Raw genomic sequence first — 8,610 nt, forward strand, 5'->3', positions numbered from 1 at the left:
TACTGATTGCATGTGCTTTAAGTGTCTTTGGCACCTATAGCGACAATAAATTTTAAAGTGCAATTTCTAGTCACATTACCACCAATCTTCACACTAGAGGCTTATTTACCTAAGTTCCTATTACTTAATACATCATACCCAGCTTTCAACAAAAAACTACAAAGCATATTGAGAGGCAAGTAAAAAACATGGTCTGAAGAGGCAAAGCAACATCAGAAGTAGATTCAGATATGGCAGAGACATTGAAATTATCATACTGAGAATTTTAAATACTTATGATTAAAATGTTAATGGCTGTAATGGAAAAAATAGAAAGCATGCAAGAACAGATGGATAATGTAAGCAGAGACATATAAAATCTAAGAGAGAATCGATAGGAAATGCCATAAATCAAAAACACTGTAACAGAAATGAATAATGCCTTTGTTGAGCTCATCAGGAGACTGGAAATAGCTGAGGAAATAATCAGTGTGCTTTAAGATATGTGAGTAGAAATTTCCTAAATTGAAATACAAATAAAAATATAATTGAGAAACAGAACATCCAAGACATATGGAACACTTTTAAAAGATATGACATATGCATAATTAGAATGCAAAAATGAGAAGAGAGAATATAGCAGAGGAAGTATTTGACATAATTGTAACTAGAATTAATGATAGACACCAAGCTGAAGACCAAGAAGTCTCAGAGAACACCAAGAGGAATAAATACCAAAAGTACCAGACATAGATATATCTTATTCAAAACTCAGAAAAGCAAATACAAAGAGAACAGCTTGAAAGAGGTTGGCTGGGGTGAGGGTGAGGAGGAGACATGATATTTCTATAGAGACAAGAATTACAGAAGGCTTCTCATTAGAGACCAAGAAAGCAAGAAGAGAGAGTACAATAAAATATTTAAAGTGTTGAAAGAAATAAATGCCTAAACAAGAATTCAATATCCTAGTTCTGTGGAAAATGCCAATGGTAATTTGATAGGCATTGCACTGAATCTGTAGATTGCCTTGGGTAGTATATTCATTTTAACAATATTGATTCTTCCAATCCAAGAACGAGTTATATCTTGCTATCTGTTTGTGTCATCTTCTATTTCTTTCATCAGTGTCTCATAGCTCTCAATGTCACTGAAACTTCATTAGTGCAGTTTAGAGGAAATGCTTAAGATTTGGCATACAGTAAGTCCCCTACATACGAACCTTCAAGTTGCGAACTTTCAAAGATGAGAATGTGTGTTCACATGTCCAGTCACCTAAGTTAGTTCACGTGTCTGGCATCCACTGTCACGTGCGTGCATCTTCTACAAGTGGTTGTGTTTTTTGTGTACTTTACATTACTGTATAGAGTACAGTAGTACAGTATCTTTATTTCAAGCCCAGGATGTCTGGAAGCAAGCAGTGGTGATGTAGCTGGTACTGTACTGTACTTTTCAAGGTACTGTAGTGTAAAGATTTAAAATGTTCTCTTTATTTTTTGTGTTTGTTTTTTACGTATTATTTGTGTGAAAAGTCTAAATCTATTACAGTACAGTACTACATAGCCAGTTGTGTTAGTTGGGTACCTAGGCTAACTTTATTGGACTTATGAACAAATTGGACTTACAAACTGTGCTCGTGGAAGGGAACTGGTTGGTATGTAGGGGACTTACATACATATTAAGTGATAAGTGGCACAATGTTTTCCATACAGTTTCATGTATAAATATTGATATGCACTTGGGCCAGAGCTGTGATGGATCAGCCGATCTGCACCATTTTTATGTCAGGGATGATCCCGTCTCTGCCCTTTGAGCACTGGAGGGACAGTTGCCACAAGCATTTCATCCTCCAAGTCACGGCCCTCGCGGGGAGGGGCTGCTTTGGATCTTGCCATGGCACTGCTTGCTGACGTCCCGGTTGTTGGCTTTGTCACTTGTTTTATTCCCTGCCCCTTTTGCCCTGTCATCTCACTCTACCTCACACTTGGGGAAGGAGGTCCTGCTGTATTTGCCCAGCACCGGGAACATCATCATGAACTCTGACGGACACGGGGCTGGGCAGGTCCAGGCTGCCGGACCTCACAGCCATGGGGATCTGGTCAGTGGTCGGGTATCTCAGACTGGCTCCTGGGTCCTGAGCTGAAGCTGGACACAGACTGGGTTTCCGAGTCATTTTCGGACAGAGAGGTGCTACAGTTGTCATCTTCAGAAGCCTCGGAGGCCACAGAAACGGCATCCAGCTCGGGCTTGCGCCCCAACAGCTTCTCTGTGGTCGCGCTGCCACCTTTGGCCCTGACGTCGCGGCTGCGAGGCCCCAGTCGCACTGGCGTGCTGCTGCTCGTGCATCATGTCTGAGATCGTCTCCAGGTTCCTCAGGGCCATCTTGTATTCGCCCTTCACCATGACAGCTTGGCCTGCAGGTCGTCCACTATCTTCTCGCGTTTGTCCTCCAGCTGCCACATGTGGTCCATGGCCATGTTGTACCTGGCTGCAGACTCCTTGTGCAGTCTTGGTCAGCTCCGCCTCCATGACCCTCTGCGTGGCTGATTCAGCATCTCCTGCGAGGCCGAGTCGAACTGCCGCTTGCCATCCTCCAGCAGGCACTGCTCAGCCAGCGGGATAGTCTCCGTGGCAGCTCAGGAGGTCCTGCGTGGTTCTCAGAGCTTCCAGCTGAGCCAGCCTCGCCGCCCTCCACACCTCCCAGTAGGGCTTCGGGTCTTCCACAGCTTTGTGAGTTTTCTTCACCAGCTTGTCCAGTTTCACCATCGCTTCTACCAGAACAGAGCGGAACTTGTGACAGATAACCTCAAGTTCAGTTTCGCGTCTGTTGATATCATCTGTGGATTGATTGAATGTCTTCAGTTCTCCCTGCATCCGGGGATCCACCTTCCTCCTCCTCCCGCCCCGGCTCCATCCCCTCTTTCTCTTCCTCGGAGTATGAGTCCCCCTTTGGAGGGACCACGGGGAGTGGTGGCCGCGGGCTCTGCCCCACCCAGCGCTATCAGGAGGCACTGCTGGCTTGTGTAGTTTTAAAGAACAGCAAGGGCTTCCCTGGTGGCGCGGTGGTTGAGAGTCCACCTGCCGATGCAGGGGACACGGGTTCGTGCCCTGGTCCGGGAAGAGCCCACATGCCGCGGAGCGGCTGGGCCCGTGAGCCATGGCCACTGAGCCTGCGCGTCCGGAGCCTGTGCTCTGCAACAGGAGAGGCCACAACAGTGAGAGGCCTATGTACCGCAAAAAAAAAAAAAAAAAAAAAAAAAAAGAACAGCAAGAACCACAGGGCCAAAGAAAACGTAAGCAAAACAAGAGCGTCAGGAAAGGAAGATGGACAGACATATAAGAACAAGATTACGTAGAACTTCACAAGCCATAAGATATTTGGATTATATTCTAAATCTGAAGGGAAACCATGAATCAAGATACTCTAATTTATATTCTTTTTTTTCTTTTGCTAATACATTACTGAGAATAAATTTATGTAGAGTGAAATACACAAACCTTAAGTGTACAGATCAAATTAATATTTACAAATATATATGCCTTACTCTCAGACCAAATAAAGAACATTTCCATTACACCCAAAAAGGTCCCTCACAAAAATTTCTAGTCAGTACCTTTGCCCTGCTACCCTCTACAACCATGCAGACAAATAACTATTCTAATCTCTATCACCAAAGATTGATTTTTAATGTCAACACGATACATTGACAAGCTGTAAAGATATACATGATGTTTATGTCCCTACACATGCTGAATGAAATAATAAGATGCAGATGGGGTGGAAGACAAAATTATGGATATCAGGGAGAAAGCACTGCCCAAGAGATATATGAAATTCTTCCGTAGCCTGATTAGAAGATGTCAAGAGTCTTAAAGTATATGAATAGCTTCTTTATCTAATTTGCTCATATTAGTAATTTCTTTTCTTTCTACATTACAATCTGACTTCTTGTTTCCTGATAAATTAGTTTCAAATTTATAACAGATTGGAAATTGGACTTCTTTATTTGATATTTGGAGTTTTTCAGAAGAAAGCCACTTTATTTTACTCTGTGTAAAACTCAATATTAGAAATAGCAATATTAGAAATATCATTCTATTAAATCAGATAGGATTTTATAAATGGCAAGGCCCATCTTTGAGCTCTGAAAATGATTATTTCACAGAAATGATAGAAGCAACAAAAATCACTCATTCTTTTCTACTTAAAGATTAACCTTACTAAAATAATATAATTATCAGGGAAAGTATGATCCATTTGATTTAATCTCAGGTATATTAGTGGGGGAATTTAGAGGAATGCTTTTAGAGCTTATTGTTGCAATTTAGTATCCCAAAGGATCTCAGAAAAACCAAAGTTAATTTTCAGGAACAGCTTCTAGGGGATTTTTTTTCTTGCATGATATCTTTTTTAAACTTGATTTCAGCTCACTGGGGAAAAGTAAGTGGTTCTTAATAATGGGTGGTAATTATTAGTGAAGTTATTTAGAAATGCCTTGAAATATACAGAGAAAACATGAGTATATCAAATAAATATAGCTTTTACTTAGCGTCTCTATGGTTGGATCCTTAGTTCTGGTTCAGTGACTTTGTGACAATAATATTTTATCCTTAATCAAAAAGAAAATTTATCTCAAAATTTCCATTTTAGGTCAGAATGAAAAGGAAAAAGCATGTAGATGGCTACTTGTATAGAACAAAGTGTAGCCAGTGTCATCTTCCTTTTCCACTTGGAAGCAACAACTCATGCATGGTAATTACAGACATATCTTATTGAACAAGCCTAACAGATGAACATATTAGCTGAAGGAGGGTGAATCAAGGTCACTTTAGAATCACCTCATACAATAATCTCTTAATTTTTCGGTATTCCTTTAATATGGACTTGCTAGTAAACAACATCTACGAAACGTTAAGAAATTTGAAGTGAACTCTGGACAATTTCAGATAATATATTTTATAATGCTTTATTTATATTTTAGTGTGAAACATTTTATTACTTATAATTTATGAAAAAAATTCTAAAAAGAGCACTGTTTACCCAACACACAGCATCCAATACACCAAATTATGAGTACCTTTGAATCCATTTGTGTACCCTTCGATCATACTCCTCTCTCTCCTTTCCTCTCAGAGGTAATAGCTCTTCTAAATATTATTCATAATGGCTTTGATTTTTATTTTAATTTTGCCATTTGGATATGCATCCCAAAATATTATACTCTTTTTCATGTATGTAAATTGTAGAAATAGGATCAGACTATATGTATTCTTCTGCAACTCACTTTGTTCATTCAACTTTATGAGATTCACCCACATTGAGACATACATCTGAAGGTCTTTCAATTTCACTGCTATGTTGTTTTCCATTGTATGAATACATTTGAATTTATTTATCAGTGTTGATCTTGATGTAAATTTGGATGTCTCCAGTGTTTTGTTTCTAACATCACTGCTATTCACGTTCTTCTGCATGCCACATTGTCTTTATATGTGAGAACGTCTCTAAGGTCTATATCTACAAATGGAATTGTTACATAAAAAGATATGTGCATCATCAACTTTACTAGATAATGTTAAATATCATTTTTTTCAAAATGGTTCTAATAATTTGTACTCCCACAAGCACTGCATTAGAGTTCTAGAAATTCTACATCCTCACAACTCAATAGCAATGTCAGATTTTTCATATTTGCCTATCTGGTGGGTGTGAACTGGTATGATTTCAATATACACTTTCCAGGTTATTTAATAAGTGTATGCATCTATTCATAGAATTTTATTGTCCATTTCTTTTCCCTATTCCTGAAATGCCTGTTCAAGTCTTTTGACCTTTTATCTCTATTAGATTGTTTATATTTATTTTATAGATTTGTAGAAATATTGATACTTTATATGTCATAGATAATGAATCTTTTTTAGTTACATATACTGCATCATCTTCTCCCATTAGGTGGACTGTATTTGCCTTTCATTTTAATTGTATAACCACTTGGTAATTGTGAACTCTCTACCTATACTTCAGTCCATTATGTAATTACTAAGTTTTTTTTGTGTGTCTCTGTACTCCTTTTTTTTTTCTCCATTAGACTGCCAGAGGTTTCTAAATGTTATTGCTATATTTAAAAATTTGGCTTTATTGATCTCTTTGTTAGTTTTCTTATATCATTAATTTCTGTTCTTATTTTTGTTAACTGCTTTTGTTTAATTCAGATATACTGATCTTTTTCTAACTTTATTTTTAAACTTTTAGTTTCATTTATTTGGAAAATTGTTCTTGATAAACATGGTTTGAGGTTTGCTGATTTTGTTTTTTCAACTCGGGTACTAGTAGATTGGTGAGGTCTGTTTCATTATTTGTTCTTTTAATTAGAAATAGATCCTCTGTCTTTTCATTTTAGGAGAAACAGTTATCTACTGTGGTCTTGAAGGGGTGTTTTTATGTGGGCACATCCCTGTGTAGACTGTGAGTGTACAGTGTTTTTGGTACAAGGGCTGGTTTTGGTATAGCTGCCAGCCACACCTTTCCTCGGGGTGTGCTGGCCGTTATCCCCTTGATAGGGGCTGTGATTTCTGTTGTGGTGTCTAGACCCTGCAGTGGATGTTGGGTGGGGCTTCCTCTTTGCTCTGTGGCTATCCCTGCCTTGTCAGGGGTAGGGCCTGTTCCCCAGTTGTTGGAGCAGAAGCCCTGAGGGTCGGGTTCAGTCAGACTCCATTGCCCTTGGGTGCTTGCCCTGCCCCAAAATAGGTGATTTCTGAAGCAAGTGAGGCCTGTGTGGTCACAGAGGACCTATGTAGCACCTGTGAAGGCATCTGCAGTTCCATTCAGTAGCAGCCCAGGGTTGCATCTCTTTCTCTGCTGTGTTTGTCCCAGATTTAGTACACAGCTGTGGTGTGAAGTAAGCTGGGGCTTGGGGTTGGGGTGTCTTGGCTGTAGGAATTGAGGTGACTGTGCTGCTTGCTGCCTCTGTGGCAGTCTTCTCCCAGGACCTGTCTGCCCCAGATCTAGCGCTCAGCTACAGTGTGGAGTGGGCAGAGCTGGGGTGAACTGAACTGCTGCATATTCCTGAGCACAGTGATGATGGCCATCGCTGCTCCACTGGGACCACGCCCCAGGCACTTCAGGCTGTCTTTCCATAGCGAGATTGAATCCTCTCCTAGGGCCTGTCTGCCTGAAATTCAGCCCTTAGCATCTGCAGGCTCTTGTGGCACCACCCCATGCATGCACTGACAGTGGCTTCCACAGCTCCACCCAGATCACACCTCAGATGCCCTGTTCTTTTTCTGCATAGCTAGATGGAGTCTTTGCCCAGATCTTGTGCTGGGCTGTGTTGTGGAGTGAGCAGGACTGGGGTGTTTGCCTCTTTAGTTGGAAAGTGTGGTGAAGTGGCAGCCGCCAGTGCATGGCTCTCTCCGCCCTGGTTGTTGGCAAGCCAGCACGTGCACACTCCTCACAAATAGTGTAGGCGTCTCTAGCCTTGCTGTCTGTCTCAGCAGATTTCCCAGCAGGCAAGAGGGCTTGTTTGCTCTGCACAGGACACCACGACTGGGATGCCCACATTGTGTCTCAAACTGCTCTATCCCCAGGGCGAAGGTCCACCCTTGCAGACCTCTTCCTTACAGATCCCTCCCAGGGTTACAGATCCCAACCCAATGCCTTTTTTTTTCCTTTCTGTTCTACCCATTTACATGGAGATCTTTCTTGCAGCTTTGTTTGTACAATATGAGAATTCTTCTGCCAGTTTCCACATTTCTGTGAGAATTGCTCCACACGTAGATGTATTTTTGATGTGTTTGTGGGAGGAGGTGAGCTCCACGTCCTTCTGCTCCGCCATCTTGATTCCTGCCAAAAACAACTTCTTAAAATGAACTCACTGGGTTTCCAATTACTGTTCAGTCTAAATATTCTTTACTTTTGTGCCAGAGCATCGATGCATTTTATCCAGCATTTTAGCTTGTTTTCAGCAGAAAGGCTGGCCTAGGTACTTAGTTTGCCATGCCACTTTCCAACTCAGCCACTAGACCAGTAGTTTTCAAACTTTTGATGCTATCCCACAATAAGAAGTACATTTTTGTACATGATACCCATACATATATAACTTTCCTCAAAAGAGGACTGAAGGGTAGAGATAACCACAAGCCAAGAGAAGTGGCGAAGAGGAAGTATCCATATTCTTTCTAACTTCTTAAATTGTATCCTTAGATAATGAATTTTTAGCCTCTCTTATATTTGTATATTTATCTGTATATAGTGCTTAAGCTGTATATCCCAAGTTTTGATATGTAGAATTTATTTTGGTCAGTTGAAACTATTTTCTTACTTTCATTTTTATTTCATCCTTAACCAATTGATTATTTAGAAGTGTATTTCTTAACTTACGTATATATACACATTGGTTATTGATTTCTGGCCTAATTTTTTATTATAGACATACTCTATTGGTTTTGGTATTTTTGACATTTGTTAAGACTTGCTCTCTGATGCTGGTAATGTTCAATTTTCATAAAGACTATGTGTATATTTGAAAGAATGTTCACTCCACAAATGTTTCACTAAATATTCCTGTGAGTTAATTAAGTCAACTTGTTATTTCTTACAAATTTTCAAGTTTTTTTTCAAATTTTTAACTCCTT

At 40.1% G+C, this 8,610-nt stretch overlaps 1 pseudogene across 1 annotated transcript; it reads right to left on the reverse strand.

The window, feature by feature from the left end:
• Positions 1-1,735: 1,735 nt before the first annotated feature.
• LOC309796976 (SH3 domain-binding protein 5-like) lies at positions 1,736-7,114 on the reverse strand (annotated as a pseudogene). The gene is made up of 2 exons: positions 7,031-7,114; positions 1,736-2,974 (listed from the first exon to the last, which is right to left on the reverse strand). The product of its transcript is annotated as an SH3 domain-binding protein 5-like (transcript).
• Between the last annotated feature and the right edge of the window lie 1,496 nt (positions 7,115-8,610).

The sequence above is a fragment of the Mesoplodon mirus genome (genome assembly GCF_964341445.2).
Source record: "Mesoplodon mirus genome assembly, chromosome: X".
NCBI lineage: Eukaryota > Metazoa > Chordata > Mammalia > Artiodactyla > Ziphiidae > Mesoplodon > Mesoplodon mirus.